The sequence below is a fragment of the Rhopalosiphum maidis genome, chromosome 3 (genome assembly GCF_003676215.2).
Source record: "Rhopalosiphum maidis isolate BTI-1 chromosome 3, ASM367621v3, whole genome shotgun sequence".
Taxonomy (NCBI): Eukaryota; Metazoa; Arthropoda; class Insecta; order Hemiptera; family Aphididae; genus Rhopalosiphum; species Rhopalosiphum maidis.
Window position 1 is genome coordinate 62,966,628 of NC_040879.1, and position 20,352 is coordinate 62,986,979.

Consider the following 20,352-nt stretch of genomic DNA (forward strand, 5'->3'; position numbering starts at 1 on the left):
TGATTAATAAGAACGTGTATACATTTAACGGATGATTCATTAAATATAAATCTCCAATGTATTGTTCAAACATGATATAACTATCTCATTAGGTCTAGATGGGTTTGTATTTAGGAATTTAACAAAAGTTGTACGATAAATCATTTAGAATTCTTTAGTAGATGGATGTAAATTGTGCTCTATACATAAATAATACACGTTGTTATAGTGTTTGATACAAATTGGAGGAGATTGTGGATAAGATTATGAGAATCGCTTCATACATTTATATGCGATATCATAATATAATTGTATTAAAATCTAGATTATGAACAGAACGATAAAGTTTGTCGAACGGCTTTTTTTAATTTTATTTCGTTTTATATTTCCAATACATCTTTTAAGTAGAAAATTCAGTGTTTCAATAATATCACATTACCACTTTGTTGCTCAAAAATTGGGTATATTACAGAAGCTTATTTTTTGGTCTTCGTATTAAAATTTAAATAATTAAAACTGCAGGACTCATGCTTATAAATTATTAAATCGTTGTATAACTACATCGAGCATATTTAAACTACACATTATATATGGATAGGTGTCCATAGATAGGTACCTATATGACATGCTGTATACATAAACGATATGATGTTTATGTATGATAAACTATGTTAATATTCTGTAATGGTTGTTATAATATATCGTTATATCTACACTCTACAGCAATAAAACACAGAACCTATATTGTATTAGTTCGAATAATTTGTGCTGATATTGTACTAAATGATTTGAAAGGGAATTTGACACTAAAACGTTTGCTATAAAACTGAATTGAAAAATAATTTTTAATGGTACATGCCTACCGAACTTAATCTAACCTAATCTGACTACGATAGGTTACTTAGCCGTCAGTATAATCATTATCGGTTATGGTTTAGCTAGGTATGTAGTAGGTATATATTGATAAAAATATAAGTACCTACTTGAAATTAATAGGGAAATAAGTGTTCTTTTTTGTTACAGTAATTGAGAGTGCATCGGAATGTACCTAATACTCACATAATGTCATTTCTACTAAAATCAAATATTATTTTAAAATACGTATGCACATTGTACAATTAGTAATCATTAATAAATTTCATTAGTAAATACTATTAAAATGTGAAGTTCCCCAATTTGTATAAATAAATAAGAAAAAATGTTTTTGATCAAATTCACGTTATCGCCCGTTTTACGGTTTATCGTGTGATATGTTATATTAAATATTTAAATACAAGTTATAACATTAAAACCAAGGCTACTTAAACCTTAAAATATCTTACCTATAAAATTAATTTATAATCATAATATCATGTACTCCTACACGAGTCCTAATACATGAACTTGCTTTTCCACTGATGTAAAACGTATATAACGTGTAACAAACTTTATTGCGGCATCTTATTATTGATAGAAAGGTATTGACGTAATGTTTTGTTCATGGTGGTCAATACAAATACAACATTTAATAGACAAATATCAATAGTATTATTTTGTTACTATTATTAGTAATTTCTACGACGTATAGAATATGAGGTAGTTGAAGCCTTGAAGGGATATCATAAAAATCTTTTATAACAGTTTGTTAAAAATAAATTTCATGATTATTTGGTTTTTTTTTTTCGTAAATCAGAGACTCGAATCATTATATATAAGAATACAATATTAATTCTCAGCGAACCATCCAAGGGTGAATATGGTTTATATTTTTATTTTTTATAGTTAAAAATAGAAATGCAATTATAGTGAAAGTCAAAATATGTAGGTGGTGCATTTTTTTTATACTTTTAGTTCTGATCAACTAAAACAAATTCTACAATTTCTAGTTATTATTAGTTATATTACGTGTATTATAAACAATTAATATAATGAAAACTATTTCACATTATTGTATAAATATACCATTAAAATTAATTTTTACGACACCTATAGTTATAAATTGAAAAAGTATAGTACGATATAATATTATAATGACCAATGGATAAACTTACTAAAATAATAAGGAAATATTAATTATTTAAATTGTATTCTTGTCAAAAAATTAAAAAATTGATTCTTAGTTAAAATTATATTTTTATAAAAAATAAATTAGACTAGACATTTTTTACGATAAAAGGTAAAAATCAATATAAAAAGTTTTATAAATAATATGCGTTTAATATCACATGTTAGATAAAAATTAAAATCTGGTATTCAAATGCATACTTCCTCACATAAAAATATATGTGTATAAGTATAATTTAATACATTCGTATAATCAAAATACATTTTTCTACAAGCATCCTAAACAAATATGGAAATTAATGTTATACTGTATGTATTCATTTAAATAAAGTTATTATGAATGTACATCAAATTCATAAAAAAAAGAAATTGTTTTTATTCATTTTCTATGCTGAACATAAAAATATCATTTACTCGTACATAACTACATTTTGCCAAAGTTAAATACTTTAATCACATATATTATTATTATTTATAAGTTACTTTATTTTTAGTATGAATTTTTTAACTGAAATTCATAATGAAAGGGTTTTAGACTAGAACAATCGTTCGTAGAGTAAACTTGAGAAAAATAAATAAATAATTGATGTCGACCCAAAACTATTGTAATCTTACTATCCTAGAGAACTGTAATATTTTTTTTAGCAATTTTTCATATTTACTCTGAAAATAAATTATTCTTTATTATTATTATGTCATGTTAATATGTTATTGAACATTTTGTTTGCGGTCTATTTGTTTCGTTTGCAAAATTTAATATGCAAAACATTATATCATATGTGGACATATTTAAATTGTATTTTAAAAATACATCCGTAAATAGTAGACCTTGAATATTGCGTATTAATACCATTTTTAACTTCTTTACAGAATTGAAGAGATTTCATTGTTAAAATAAAATATTCCGTCATTGAAAGTGCATAATAATAATATTTTGTTCCATATACATGTAAATAATTATAGTGGTTATCAATACAATTTGTAGTTTGTACCTAAACATAATTTTATCATTTGAACAACCTCGAACTAAATTTAATTATTTAGTGTTTTCCATAAACTTAAAAACTAAGTATGTAGTATTGAAACATAAATAATAAATTAGCATTCTAAATAAAACAGATAAGTATAATGTAAATAATATAATGCGTTTTAATATGTTATTTTCAGGCATATCAACAAATTACATACATAAAAAATATAATAAATAGTAAAATTGTAGATTTATACCTTCTTTATCATCGTCAGAAAAATTCACAATAATTGCCATCACTTCAAAAACTGATTTTGAGACTTATGAATTTTTATTCAAAGAAACATAATTATTATAACGGATCGTTCAATCGCCACACTAATCCGAGATTAATTTTCTCGTGTAATCGGCTGTTAAAAGTTTACGAAATAAGCCCAACTCCAAACTTGTGATAAAACATGGAAATTGTCTAAACTTCATTATTCATGAAAAGTGATAATTAAATAATGATAGTTGATAGTTTTATACCACAATTCTTTTTTATCAGTATTCTCATGACATATTATTAATGTTCATAACTAAGTGGTGAGCTGGTTTAGGTAACCACTCTGTTTCACAGTAAGTGTCGAGTGTAACTTGTCATAAAATAAGTCACGGATCTATACAGTTAAATTTAAATTCAATGATAAATCATTGCATACGTAAAACGATTTTGTGCGGAAACAATATGTTAGCCTATATACCATTTATATTACTAGATTGCTATTATAGGAATTTGTTTTAATTCTAGTAATACCGTAACTTGAATTAATTTTTACAAAAATATATTATTGTTCTTAACTTATGAATCCATCAAGACGGTATGAATAGGTTCATGCTATATAAATATATACAATAGCTTAAAATTAATCTAAATATTTTGAAAATATCATTGTAAATAGATGTTTAGTAAAATATAATAATAAATATAAATAAAATAATATATGATGTAAATGTCTATTGACTATAAGTAATATAGAACTTTTTCAGTGGTATTTATAACCAATGATATTACCCACGAATAATACTTATTGAATTACCTATAGTGAAAATGAATAAAACTTTTTCTTCGTTTAAGTATCTAATTATATCCAAATTTGAACGTCAAATATCTATAAAAATAATTTTACTTTTACATTTTGAAAACTTTTGAATTCCAAAAAGAACTATCTACGATGAACATTGTTTTGATTTTCTGGCCTTAACTATACAAATTGATCATTTTATAAATTTTAAACTATTTATATAGAATAATTTACAAATTTTCATGATTTTAACGAATTTTGTCAGAATTTAAACTTTAAACGCTTATCAAATAAATCATGCATATGTATTTTTAATATTTTTGAATTTTTATAAGAACAATTTTGTATTAAAATTTAAAGCTTTTTAATCAAGCCTAAACATTTTTATCAAAACTTTAAAATGTCTATGTACAACATTATTTATTATAATTTGTCTAAATATTTTGAAAACTTAATTAATTATTGAAAATAATAATTTATGTAATGATAATGAGTATTTAAAGTTTCATATCATACAGAATTAGTTGAAGATAAATCATTATAAAATACGTTTCAATGTAGAATTTATACATTTCTTAAGACTATACTAATTCTTTAATTAAATTTATTTTTTTTTCAGTAAATAAAACACAAAATGATATCATACTTAAATCGAATTAAAATTAAAACAAGTCAAAAATTTCAAATATTTATAGCTAATACAGAAAGTGTCAAAATTATTTCTTATGAATATTTGGTAAACGTTTTAAATCTACAGCTATTTTACACTCAATGTAGTCAAAGTAGATAATAGCAAATTCTAAAAAGTGAATTACACAATATTGGCATTATAGTTCGAATTTATACCAAACAATATTGGGAATAATTACAAGTCGAACATTATTCGTATTTTAAAAAAAAAAATAGATAAGATTTTTTATTAGTATACCTAAACTTGAAATTAATATCGTAGGTATATTTGACAACATATGAATTCAAATAAATATCATAAAATTGTATTTTTATTATTTTCAGATTCCTTTAACAGTTAACATTGACAATGGATAAACAATGAGTTAAATTTTGGAAAATAAATCCCTATGATCTTATTATATTACTTTCACTATTAAAGGATATATGTCTATCCACGAGTAAAAGACAAACCAATAAAAATGTATAAAGGCTTATATGATCTAATACTAGACAGAAGATCACCTCTGTATTATCAAAACATATTATGCAAAGCTCTTAAATCTCGTTTATGTCTATTCAGGAAAAATATACACGCTAAATAAGCTAAAAATTTCTCGTTTAAGCGAATTATATATGATATATGGTATATGTGGTGGATGTACATTATATATAAAAGAGTGATCAGTAAAGCCTAATGTACAGTCTAATACTGTAATTCCCGTACGATATACAACTTCCAATATATACATTTACCTTTGACTTTCCTCGTTTCTCATCACCCGTAATATGTCACAAATTCAGTTTAAATGGTCAATAAATTAAAACGCTATACCAAGAGCATCAGATTGTACGCAAAACAAAAATGTTTATCACACAAAACCCCTCATGTCCCAAGGCACATTATACTACAAAAATAATTAATTATTAATTAATATAAGTATTTGTAAGTGCATTATATAACGAAGTAATATATTTTTTTTTATAATCTTTTAACATAGTATTAATAAATACAAAGAAATATAATACATCAAAAGTTAACATTAAGTTTTTATTTGACATGACTCTTTAGCCGGAGCAGGGGGGGGGGTTTACCTGCAATTCGTAAGACACTTTTTTCTTGCGATATCAGTTGCCAGTTGCTATGGCGACAGTATACGCTATCTACTACGATGAACACGTAAATAATATATAACTCTAACTGTTTCCTTACAATTCAAAAGACATTTTCATGATCAATGGCTTTCTCCATCGAGTGAAAGTTCTTTATTCACTCATACTATAGAAAAATTGTATTGTAATTGTTGAAATGTCAATGTTAATAAATATAATAATAATTAATAATAATGTAAAATTTTTAATGTTAACATCAATATAATTGTATTAAACAATGCTGGTTAATAATTATTATTTTAATTGATCATTATAATGTATTCTATTTTTATTTTTATCACTTTTATCACTTAAACTTGTACAAATAATAAATATTTTTATCTTACATTTGGATAGTTTTACACTTTAGTTTATCACAATGATGGGCAGCGGCACCCTAAATAATGCACTAGGACATAAGGCAATAAATGTCCCAGCTGACCTGACCATGTCTATTAAGTATCTACATTTTAATTTATTGCAAAAGTGCATACTTTAAAGTTTGAACCAATGTATAATTTTTTATCATAATACATAATAATAAATAAAGTGATGTAACCGTTGCGTATTTGTTAACTTATATAATTATACCTATACAATAATTTGTTGTGAACATACATTAAAAGTTAAAGAAAATTAATAACTAAACATAGTATAATCTATGATCTAATATTAACTAAAAAACTATTTATAAATATATAAACTTAGCCTCATTTAACTATTTGTATGAAAAAGGAAGTATAAACTATATAGTTATTTCAAATCGACTTTAAGAATATTATATTAATTAAAAAAATATATTTTAAAATGTTATTTATTATTATACAATACATACTCCGTCACTGTTATCAAAAACTACGAAGGAAATGTTCGTGGAAAAATAGAACGGTCTCGATAAAAGCAGAAGAGTGCCGAGAGGCTAAACATATTTTTTCTCAGGCGGCTGTTACGTACGATTTTAAATATATCATAGAAGTGACTAATGGGGGAAGTAGAATTTTATTATTATATAAAGCTGAATGATTCTTGCCTCAGATTAATGTCAACATTATCTATTATTCGTCTAAGTGACATAACTTCTACAAAAATAAAAAGGAATAGTGAGGTTGTCATAATGTGTAGTATAAGTGTAAACCTATCTGTAACAGTGGCTTTCCTAAACAGTTCAGAGGGGGGGGGGGCAAATCTACTTTTTAAACCAAAAATTATTCTATTCAAAATGAGATCGATACAGGATGGCGTTGGCGGTGCGCATATGAGACGGTCCCCACCAAGTCAACCACCTGCTGATTTACCTATCGTGTCCCACGGAACTTGTACCCTCGTACAGATCTCATTTTGAATAGACTATAAATATGCTTATTTTTCAAAAGTCTGGGAGAACTTAAGTCAATTTTACTGACTACTTTTATTTGTGTGGTAATTAGTTTTTTCTACACATAACCATAAATTAAAATTTCGATCAATATTATTTTGTTGATAATGAGAGTAATTATACATTAAATATTAAAACTTATTATGGGAGAGGGGCAAATGCCCCTTTGCCCCCTTTTCTTTGAGAACGCACCTGACGCGTAATACTTTTATCACAAACTAAAAATATAGATTCTCATAAAATAAATAATATTGAACAATTGAATTATTTTGAAAGTTAACTAAAAAATTATTTTTATATTCTAACAAAGAAGCAAAATAAAAAAATATTGTAAAATTATCAGACATTATTGTTTTTTATTTTGATAAAGATTTTTTCTGCCGTGCATTTTTTAAAATACATACCTCACCCCTCATTTAACCACTGTAATAGACTTTAATATTGGTTTCATAGTTAGTAATTCAATATCTCCAAACATAAAAAGGCTTACTTCAATCAGTGAAAGATAATACTGAATTCACATAAAAGAAAAATTTTTAGAGATAATCGCTTTATTAAACTACTATACGCCCCATAACGGAGAATAAAAATAACAATAAATCATTGATTTCTATGAAAATTTAGAAAACGCATATAATTTGTTGTCCGAAAAAAAAATAAAGATCCATTGTTTTAGATCTAATTACACAGATTGAACACAAATCTAGTAATAGACTTATTGGTGAACAAGAAAATCAACATATGACATGTAACAAGAATGGAGTATGGGCCATAAACTTTTCAATGTCTAAAAATCATGTGTGGTAAACTGTACGTTTTTCTCGAGAAAAGTTATTGACAAACACACGTGGGTATCCTCAAATACTATAGTAAAAGTCAAATTGACCACGTAATTATAAACAAGCTACGTAAAACCTCTACATATAAGTAATGTAATAAGCTATAGCGGAACGAGCGAAAATATGGAATATTTTACCTCTTAATAACAGAATATTATAAAAAAACTGTCAGTTAACTACAGAAGAAAACAATGGAAAAAGCAAAATAAAAAACAACTCGACTGGGTTTTAAGCCAAGGACCTAAAAGAATTGCAAAAGTATCAAACCAGAATAGTTAACTATATATTATACCTGACGATGACGAGAACATAAGACTGGAATACAAGTCAAAGCTTATTTTTTTAAGGAACAGATCAATTTTTGAATGATAAATAAGTGTTGACTGGAAATATATTAGAACAAATAATACATGACACTGTCCAATCGGAGTTGTTGGAGCCAAATCTTAACGAAATTAAGGTGATCACCAACTCCCTTAATAACAATGATGTGCCGGAAGAAGACCACGTTCTGAGTTCAGGAAAACACAGAATTTATTAAGATTATAAGACCATACCTAAAACAAATATAGAAATTGATTGGAAGTATATGAATTAATGAAAAATTCCCAAAAATTGAAATACAAATCCTATATATTCAATTATAAAAAGGAAAACACACCAAGTATAAATTATCGAGGTATTTCTTGTTTTATGTACCTTATATAAGTAAGTAGTATAATTATGTATTTTCAGTTTTCATATAATGATTAGCCATAATAGTTACGTCTTATGCGTATAACATTAATATATACTTAACACAATATAGGTAATAATGAATAAATTATAAAATTATTATATTTCAAAAAATATACTATGTTTATGGTTTATGAACTATAAAAATAAACGCTTTCTTAAATGTCAAATATACAAAATTGACTACAATCTTGATAAAATTTAAACAAATAATAATTATGTGAATTTATCTATTATTTTCTGTAATAAAACATCAAACGTTAAATAAAGAATAAAATATAAAAATGCAGATATTTGAACAGATAACTTATTTATGTTTAAAGTTCAGTTTAATCAATGTATATTCAAAAATTATTTATATTGACTTACCTCAAATAAGGTCAAGGTTTTACAATAAGGTTAATTACCTTCTTTTAACTAATTCTTTTAAATTTTTTTTTGTTTTGATAGGCTTTGTGTTCCCCCAACTTAATTTTAATATTACTTTAATCTATAGATACGGCTATTTTGGTGAAACGGGCCGCGCCCTAAAAATTACTGCGAGTAATTGATAACATACAGTTTGTCAACATCTCTTAGGTACATATTTAAGGGTTCAATGTCTCTTTCGAATTTAATACCTCAATTCAAATATAACCTACTATTCAAAGTGATTAATTTGAAATTCAACAGCAAAAAAAATAAGTTGACCCTTTATTACGAAAACATTCATAAAATATGTAATTAATCAATTATAGAATAATAACATTTAATTTCTAACTTGCAACACACATAAATATTATAAGTATATTATAAATATACTAGGTATAGTAGATCATTATTATTTAAGCATTTTTTGCAAATTATTATTAATATTATAATAGTTTAAAAAAATAAATGAATAGATTGTATTTATTTATATTTCCATATAGATATAACACAAACATTGGTTAATTTTAAGTGAACAAGAAAACAATTTGAGAAAAAATGTTTTAAATCCAGTGCACTGTTAATAAATATAAAGGCATGCAGAAAATACACAATTAAATACATTCTTCAAACTCCGTCAGAAAGCTTTTAATGTCTGTTGCTTGGCTTTCTATACGGTTTCTTTGAAACTTTACTTGCTTCCTAATATAACAATATTGCCTGTAGGCTTTAGTTATATTTTGTGCGGAATACACAGCATGCCAGTATACATATTTGAAATAATCCTTTAAACAGATTAACAATTTAAAAATTTATAAATTCTATACGCTTAAAAACTGTAATATAATTTTATTTTATAATTAAAAGTTTTAAGGGTTCTGTAGGGTTATAACATTAAATCAGGAATTAAATCAATTTTTTCAATCTAAAATGGAACCAAACACAGTTGGATGAATTAAACCAAATTTTTCTAACTCGTGATATTGTTTATAAGAAAAACTAAATAAGTGTTAATTGTATAACCGCATTGGATTTATATATTGTTGTTTATATCGAGTACAAAAATAAAATATGAAATAATCATAAATCATAATGCAAGCTTTTTCCTAAAACTTTTTAATATTTTAGTTTCAAAATAAACGAGAATATCGTTCTGCTGTATAACAATCAGACAATCAGTACATAGGCGCAATTTGGACAACCGATCTGGGGAGGCTAAAGTTATATTATACACAAAGACCCGTAGGAGCTCCGCCCCCGCACCCCCTTAAAAAGATAACATAAGCATAGTGTTAAATCTTATAATTGCAAACGGTGATTAGACATAGCAAATTTATTTAATATATCTTCATTACTACAATAAATGTCCTTTTCTAAGAAAAAGTTTGAAAACCTATCTTGATGCATAGATATGTGTAACCAATTTTTTATCTTCCTCGTGGCTGAAAAAGACCTTTTCATGTACTTGAAGAAATCGGTATAGTGAATGACAAAGATAATAAAGTATATAAATTTGGATATACTTTTAAATCTACAACTGATTTTATTTCCTCTAAATCAAAATTCAACTTTGTATGTGTAAGGCAGTTTTTCGTGACCAACATTTCTGAACGAAGTCGTGTGTATATTTAATATATTATTATTATATGAAATATTTACCAGTAGTGAGAAGATCTAGATTATTAGACTCAACAAAGTCAATGATATTATTCCAGATTTTCTGAAATTCAGTTTCCGCCCGTAATGACTCAAAAGTCTTTATTATTCCTTCGATTAAATTAACAGCACTTCCTAGCGTTGCTAATAAATAGCTAATATGCGATTATAACATATTTTATACCCATATTACTACTATGATAACAGATTATCTACACTCAAGCTATTATATGGGCATCGAGCAGTTCGACGATGTACGATGTATCGTAATATTGAACTACTTATTGTCTTATTATACAACATATTTGTACACTGCGCCTATGAACCAATATAATATGTTTCAATTGTATACTTCATTATTATGTTATATACAATATACTAAAACCTCATTTTCTAAGGATATTTTATATTTTTATTAATATTATTTATATTAAAAATAAAAAATATTTAAAAAATGTCAAATGTTATAAAGCTCAGAAAAATGACTAAAGAACTAATATTTTATAATTAGTAATCTAACTAACAATTATTATCTAAATTCATCATCTAGTATGAATGCGTATTGAATTTTACAGAACTATTTAATTAATTGTGTACATATTTGATAGAAAAGGTTCATGTACATTATTTATTAACACATAACATCGTGTATTATTATTTATTTCTATAAACCTATTTTTATTTAGAAATACAACAAATACACCTAATATAAAATGAAGTATAATATAATATTTTTTGACATTTTATATTTATACGAAAAATATTTATAATTTTTGTTTATATTCAATAGTATTTTAATAAGTTAAAGTGTAAAAATGCATTTACAATAATTATCAAGGTAATTTATATTTATTTGTATTTATTCAAACAATTGATTGTTTAATGTTCATATTCATAACTTATAAGAATAATATGAGTCATATCATGATAAATATGTCATGCTTAGTTCTAGAGGTAAAATACTATCAACCAGTTATGGTTAATGGTAAATAGTATTGATAAAAAAATTTAAAAACCAAAACATCAATTACTTTTATAGTCTATCTATACTCTTTTTACACATTTTTTTATTCTTTTCTCAATTATTTAGTTTTAGATGCTGATCTGTAGTTATTTTAATTTAAAGATATATATTCCTCAAATATTTTCATTGTTTTTGTAGTTTTTAATTATAATGCCTGCAATTAAATAAGTATACATATTATTGTTTATATGACAAAACCTGGAACAGTCAACACTTAATACTTATAAATAATTTATACATAATTTATATTATCTAATTCAATACATTTTTAAAATACGTTTTTGAAATTTCAATTATTATTTTCATTTATTTTCGACGTAGTAACGCATATTGAATTTCGTATTCAATTGAACAATTCAAAGGTCTATTCATGATTCGCTAATCGTTAATGGATGTGTCTAATCAACTAGTTTCAGCAGTGCGACTAACCAAACAATCAGAAAATAGTTGTCCAAAAGCCAATATGATATGTAGTAATGACTATATACGATAGACATTATTATATTTTGTCGCAACACCATATAGCAGTTAATTAAAAGCATTTCCTCCACTTTGACTTTACACGTATCTACGATACAACTAAATACAACAATCATATTATACATGACACAATACACAAACAATAAACATAATAAACAAGAAAATAAATAAATCATATAGAATCAATTTATTAATGAAATCGGAGAAAAATCATTGTTATTTCAATTTGTACACTCCGTGATGTAAAGTCGATTTACCCCAAAATGATAATGGTTTAACTGAAAAATTTGTGTTTATTCACAGTAAGCACTTTAAATATTTTTACCATAATATTATGTAAATGTATATTCCACTCAGAATAAAAATATTGTAAGTCACTTAAATGTGTGTTTTATACGCAAATTAAATAAGAAATACAGTTCGGAAATATTAACATTGATTGGAATTTTTAATAAATAGATGATATTTAAATTATCAAGTTTATTTGAAAGATATTGTTTATTTAATAATACACTTATTGAAACTACCGATATCGACGTGTATAACTTATTTTCATTGCAAACAAAAACGTTCAAAATAAGTTATTATCTCGAATCTCGATATAAATATTATATAGGTTATTAATATTATGATATGAATAATAAATAAATAAATATTTTATCGTACTTTATAGTTTATTCCAATGTTTTACATTCGTACGTAGGTCGTACAGGCGTACAGCGTAGCATTTTTCGAATGATTAGATTTTTTCACGCAAAAATGTACAATTAAGTAAACACATTTTAATCATTCACTTCATGATTTTGTCATTCGAGTAGATACTCTTTGGAAATGATAGTATAAAAGCAACATCAATATTCATTTATTTTAATTGTCTTCTTTGATATATTTTTTATACTACAATAAAATATAACACGTTTATGTATTAGAGGGTATAGGTGCATTTCGAACTTTAACATAAAATATGTCTTCAGGTGAATATCATAATATTATAATATAAGATTTAACTTTTATTTGAGAATAGTGATTTAATACATATATAATGATTACTCTACAAAAGGTATTATTAATCATTCATATAATAATAAATATAGTAACATAATATTAACTTTAGTATACGACTATACGAGTACTAATATTAAGACAATTATAATTCTGTGTTCTCCAATGCGTGATTTCATAATTTATTATTGGGTTAAAATATAATGATAGCTCTTTATTCGAGCATGAAATATTGTTCAATAATAAAGATGTAATCTAATAAAAACGAAAAATTATTTAAGTGTTATAATTCGCTATAAATTCTCATAATTCGTTTTAATACATTTAAAATAAATTATTATATCCCAATACTTTAGTCTTGATTTGATTTAACCCATGAACTGTTATGATAAACCACAATTTATGTTTCAGTTTTTCAGTGTTACTTACGGCATTACAGTAACATTGACATCCAAAATACATGTATGTGTCATGTGTGTCGTTAACTTATGAACGAAATAAGTGGTAACGAACTGACGATAAAGCACCATGGTTCATGAATCATGATTTTATTTAATATGTTGTAACATTAAACTGAACATCGTCATACAGCGTTCCAAACATACCCATATTGTAATATAATGTAAATTTAATAAATTATAATTTCAAAATAACGGGTATGATACAATATTTTATACAAAGAGAACCTGTAAATTTAATAATATAGGTGACTTCGCAGAGGTCAATTTTCAGTTAACGGGTGGTATGAGCCACGCGTATCGTCGGCTGGAATAGATCAAGTCTCACCGTTTTTCCAAACCATACAACGCCAATGTCCAATTACCATTGATTATAATTTATAAACAGTACTATTTATAATATTATACACTATACAGTAATATTTATTTATTATAAACTATGATAAGGATAAATTTTAGTTTATTAGTACAAAAGTGCACCCGTTCAAAGACGCGATAGATTAAAAATCGAAAACAAAATGATGATGCAATAAACATAAAGACGGAGAAAACGGCTGCGATAACTGATTCATAGGAATAGGTGACGAGAAATTTATATAGTGGTTGAGTATGTAGTGGATGACATATTTGTTTAAAATTATTATTTTCTTGTATAAAATATACAAGTCTATAATTGTTATTTTTCAATGTTATTTTTTACCGGTCCAAACGCGTGTTTGCTCCATTTTAGAATTTGAGCGAAGCGATAAATGTAATGATTTTAAGATAATGTTTGTATTTTTCATTTTTTGTGTCTGACATATGTTTGTCACATGTACAGCGGTAATAATGTTTCGATTTTTATCATTAAGGGTGGTGTCTGATGATGAATTCAAATCTAACACGACCATTACAGTGACCTACTCAATGATGATGTACACATGTACACTACACGCACGTCCACACAAAACTACTAAAGAGCAAAGCGACTTTTTCAATTTTTTTGTTTATAATAATACCTAATCACGAATATGTCATGACCTTTTAAAAAATATGTACACAAATGCGGGGTCAATCAAATTTATATTAATTTTTTTTTATCTAAAATGTTTGACAATCGGCTATGTACTTTAATAATGTTATATAGGTATCATAGAGTATGCCTATGTATTGTAATATTATATATGACCTAATCGACTTACGACAACACAGTTAACAGAAAAACTAATTGGACATCAATTCTTATATTTTGTTGGAGATATTTTCAAGTTGAATGTTAAATAACCTGTTTCTGAGTACGAGGAACACGAAGTAAAAAAATAAAGTATTCTTAAAAACAAGTAAAATGTTATAAATATTTAATTTATAATATGTAGTATAGGTATTAGGTATACAAATTATATAGTCATATTTTATTTCACTTACTACCAAATAACTATTACAACATGGAGGATTGATTCATAAAATCTTTTTAGCAGTTACGGATAATTAAATATTATTGGAATCAATAATGATTAATGATAAAATAAAATTATTGTACTGTATTTAATATGTAATGAATATTTAATTAACATTATTTAGTTCGTAACATCATTATAAACATATTATATAATATGTCCTGACAGTGGAATATGGAAGTAAAAAAATAGTATCTTTTGTAGCAAGTGAACTATTGAGCAAGAGCTGCATTTCGTCTATAACTGAAATTGCCTTCTTGTGCCAGTCAAACATGATATCATTTTAATATCCAAATTTTCCAAACGGTGTGAAAGTAATCAACTTAGTAGCTATAATATTGTTTTGATAATTAGACAAAACGTATCGATACGTTTACGAAGTAGGTAAATTTGGATAGTACATTTTCCGCCCGCTAGATGATAAAAGATAATTTTCCATTTTTTCAACAGGAATCGAAAATATTAAACTTTTGGTACAGATGTGACAAAAAATAAACAAATTGTCTAATAGTCAGTCAAAGTAGAGTATGCTAAAAATAATAAGTATATTGCTATGAATTAAGTATAATTTAAAACTATAAACATTATTAAAAGTAGTTTTGTTTGTATGAAACACGAACAGATTAAACTGTTAAGAGAGGTGAAATATGTAAATAATATATTATGTACCAAATAATACTGTAGTAATACCGTTGTCCACTTTATTTTGGAATCGTCGAGTTTGAAATTATTTATAAAGTAGTAAAGTACCTAGTTGAAAAACGTGTTTTATTATCTATATTTATTAGCTGACGACGAAACACAAATAGAACCCGTTCGAGGAAATACTATACCTAATACCAATATTATTTTTCGCTAATATTTGAGAGTATACTCGTACTTATAATTAAATTCCTACTAATAAGTTATAATAATAACATCAATATATTAATATATTAATAAGTATAATAACACAACTTATTGGTTTATTATTAATTTTCTTGATAAACATGAAAAAATTAGAAAACAAATACAATGTTTATATTAATAGCTTATTAAATAGAATATTTAATTGTATAACAGATAATAATAACTGATTAAAAACGCAGACTTTAACTTTTTTGAACAAATTAAATATTTTTAATGAGGTTGAGAAACAGGAAAAAATTTAATAACATTTAATAAATTTGAGCTCATTCTATTTTAATGAGTATGTTTTTAGAAATAATATGAATCCATAATAATTTTCAAACTTTTAAATCTAGACATAAAATATATTATTAAAAATAAAAAACAACTTAAATTTTAACACTATTGGTTATTTTATAACGTCCGTAAAAATATTTTATAATTAATCTCGTCGTGTACGCATGCCGCATGTGTTGTCTGTCTTACACACGCGTATTACAGTAAATCTATGTACCGGATTCTTATTTATTGTTAATATTATATATTTATTACTGAATTTGTAAAAGAGAATATGAACTATACTCCATCGAAGAGTTTTTGTCATATGTGTTTATTTTAAAATGAGTTATTATATGATTTTTAAATTTTAAATTATTCAAGTATTTATGATTATTTATGTTATGAGTGTGATAGATACAACACAAGCAGGTACGATATCCTCTAAAACTCAATTTTTTAACATCTAAAGTATATAATACGAAAATCACGACAGTGACATACTTGGACCTAATTTATTTTATTTTATGGAGGAACAGAGGATATCAAAGGGGTGTTAAATAAACAGATAAAAAGAGAAATTTCAGTAAAAAATATTTGGTCATTGATATAATATATTTTATAATTTATGTATTTTAAGTTTTACTATCTTATCTACCCATATTGTTTTGACTGTTAAGTGTTAATGAAAATATAAAATTAAAGTAAATGGCGACAAACAGTAAAACCACTGTGTATCGTGTATGGCTTACTATAAATTTAAACATGCATGTTTTTCTTGAATATAAAAATATCGACGACGATATTGCCTCTATGGCGAAAATACCACAGTGTGGTCCGACCATAATATTATAATTAATGAGTTAATGATCATTCGCCAATCACTAGGCAGTGATGACTGTCTATTGAAAATTCAGATTTTTCGTTTTGTAATATGTAAATAGTCATATCTTATATTACTTCACTTTTTTGCTGTGTAATTATTTGACACGTGTAAAATTATAACTATTTCTTTTTATGAAAAAAAAAATAGTACCTATTTAAATATAAGAAAATAAAAGAAAAAATGGATTGTACTCAATTGTTTAACTTGTATCAAAAAAAAGTTGGTGCTGAATGTAAGATAGATCATAAATAGTCTATAAAAAGTTTCGTAAAGTGTCAACATTATTGTTTAGTATTGGATAAAGGTATAAAAACATCATATATTCATATAAACGAAAAATAACGCTTTTTCCTCGTTACAATTTTAATTATTATATAAGTACCAATAATTACAATTCCAAAAATATTAACCGTAGAAATTTGAAACCTTTTGATACATTGTTTATTATTATTTTCTATACGCAATGACATTATCAAAATAATTAGACTAATTTTAATCTACTTATACCATGAACTTATAATGACTTAATAAATCAACGAATCAACCACAATACTATCTACATGATAGAATAATATTATAATTATTATTATTAAAATAAATATTAACCTACCGTCTTATTAAAAGTAATATAGAGACTTGTTTCTGTCACAAACTCACAACTCATAATTATTTTTCGTATTCAATGACCTATCATTGAATTAAAAATGTTTCATACATCCATTACAGTCATAACTTACTGAATGATAAGAGGTTCACTTAAAATCTATTGAAGCAAAGAGAAATTTCACAGATTTTTTTTAATTTTTTTTTTTTTTTATGTAAGAATAATAAACTTGTTACAAATTTTATAATTACTTAATTTAATTCATTTTATAAAAAAAAAAAAACATTATTTTAAATAATATTGTAAATGTATTTTTTATTCAATTTTTATCTAATGATAAAATTTTATATAGTTAATTTAGTAACTAACATGTTGATAAAAAATTTAGGATTTACGCCCTTCCACAACTAGTGTCTAGTAATATAACTTAATTATAATAACTATAATATAACGCTTCGAAAAGTTATAAATATGTATAGTACGCTATAATATGGAGTAATTCTATATTATGCTTAATTAAATAAGTTGCATATTAAGTTCTATAACAGAAACAAGTTTAAGGTACCTATAGTTAATAATATATATAATAATATTGATTTGATATTGCTAATGTTCTTTGTTATAGATTAATTTATATATTAAAGTCGGTTACCTATACTATGCAGTATGGTAGTGTAATATTGCTTAACTTGCAAATGACTATGGGTTGTTCAATCTTAATTCAATGACATACGTGAATATGATTATGGCCAATAATTCAAACATATATAGATAAATGTATTTATTTTCACTTTTATTTTGCATTTCACTTCGAATAACTGTATTATGACCTAGAACAATTTGTTTTGCATTTTTGCTGATTTAAATTTGTAGTCTATTAACCTCATGCTATTCTCAATGCTGTATTCGCATTAATATATATTTATTTTCTATGTAGGGGAAAATTGGAAACGCGTACGTGTCATGCCAATAGAAAATTTTTTTACTTATAGATTTAAGAAAAAATTCCCATCAAACTGCTATTTTTTTTTTTTAACAATTTAATGTATATAAATAGAAATTAACGCATTTATATAGATATAATATTTTAAATTTTTAGCTGATGTTTCTTGAACACCTTTTCATATACTTAGACAAAAACATTTCTAATAATTAAATTAATATTTTTTTTTAAATTAAAAGATCAGGTCATCTGTATAATTACGATTTAAATAAAACTTATTACAGCTTGAAATAATTTAGTTTTAATATAATATTCATAATATTATTATTTTACTACACAAAACATATTAAAAACATATTACATAGAATCGTAGACTATCAGAATATAAAATAATTTATTTTATCTTACTTTAATTTTTATATTTTATACATTTATATTTTTAAAATATTGACAAGTTGAATAAATATTGCAAGTGTATACTGTATTGCAAATTTTGGCGCTATGTTTGAAAGTAATGCAAGTAATGCAACATTTTCGTATACTAAACAATTTCTTTTTTATGGTAAACTGTTATATTTTATACCGTAAGATTATCATTATTCAATATTTGAATATACTTAAGTCAATATTTTGATTGGTATATATCGCTATATGCTTATAAATACGAAACTACCAACCAACTAAATAACATTTTTAATAAAAAAATATTGTGATTCGGAGTATCTTTCTAAACTAGAAAATAAATAAAATACAAAAATACAACATTTAAACTAATATATACATATTTTACCCTAATAAATATCCTTATTTTGCTTCATAATGGCAATCCAAATCTTATTTATTTTGTTTTCATACTTGATTTTTATATTACCTAGTAATTTAATGTTATCTTATTTATTAAACAAAAATCAAAATACCTTTATCAATATGTAATAATTTCCTTTCAGTTGGAGTTTAGTACATATATTGTTGTTAGAATTATGAATCAGCAGTTAAAATTCAAAACGGACGAAACTACAATAGTGATTAGATATAGTATTATTAAGAAAACATATTCAATTATCAATTTATAAATTATATTAACATTCGATAAAAAATAATATAATAATCATTCACGCTATATATCTTATTGATGACTAATAAATACTATTTAACTACTAACTAAAAAATAATATTATGTATTATACTATACGTTTACGCCTATCACAATCTGTATTTTTTAATTTTTAACTTAAATATGAATTGAATTAAAATGTAATCGATTTTTATTGTATTGTATTAATCTTTATATCATGGTTTTTAACATTTAATATCAAAGATAAATAAAATAATTAATAAACATTTTTTTATACTGTAAATTATTGATAAATTGATGACTATGCCTACATGAGATAAAATATAATAAAAAAGATTAGTGCAAAACAATAAAAAAAAATGTACTTTTATTTAATGTCACATTTAAGCA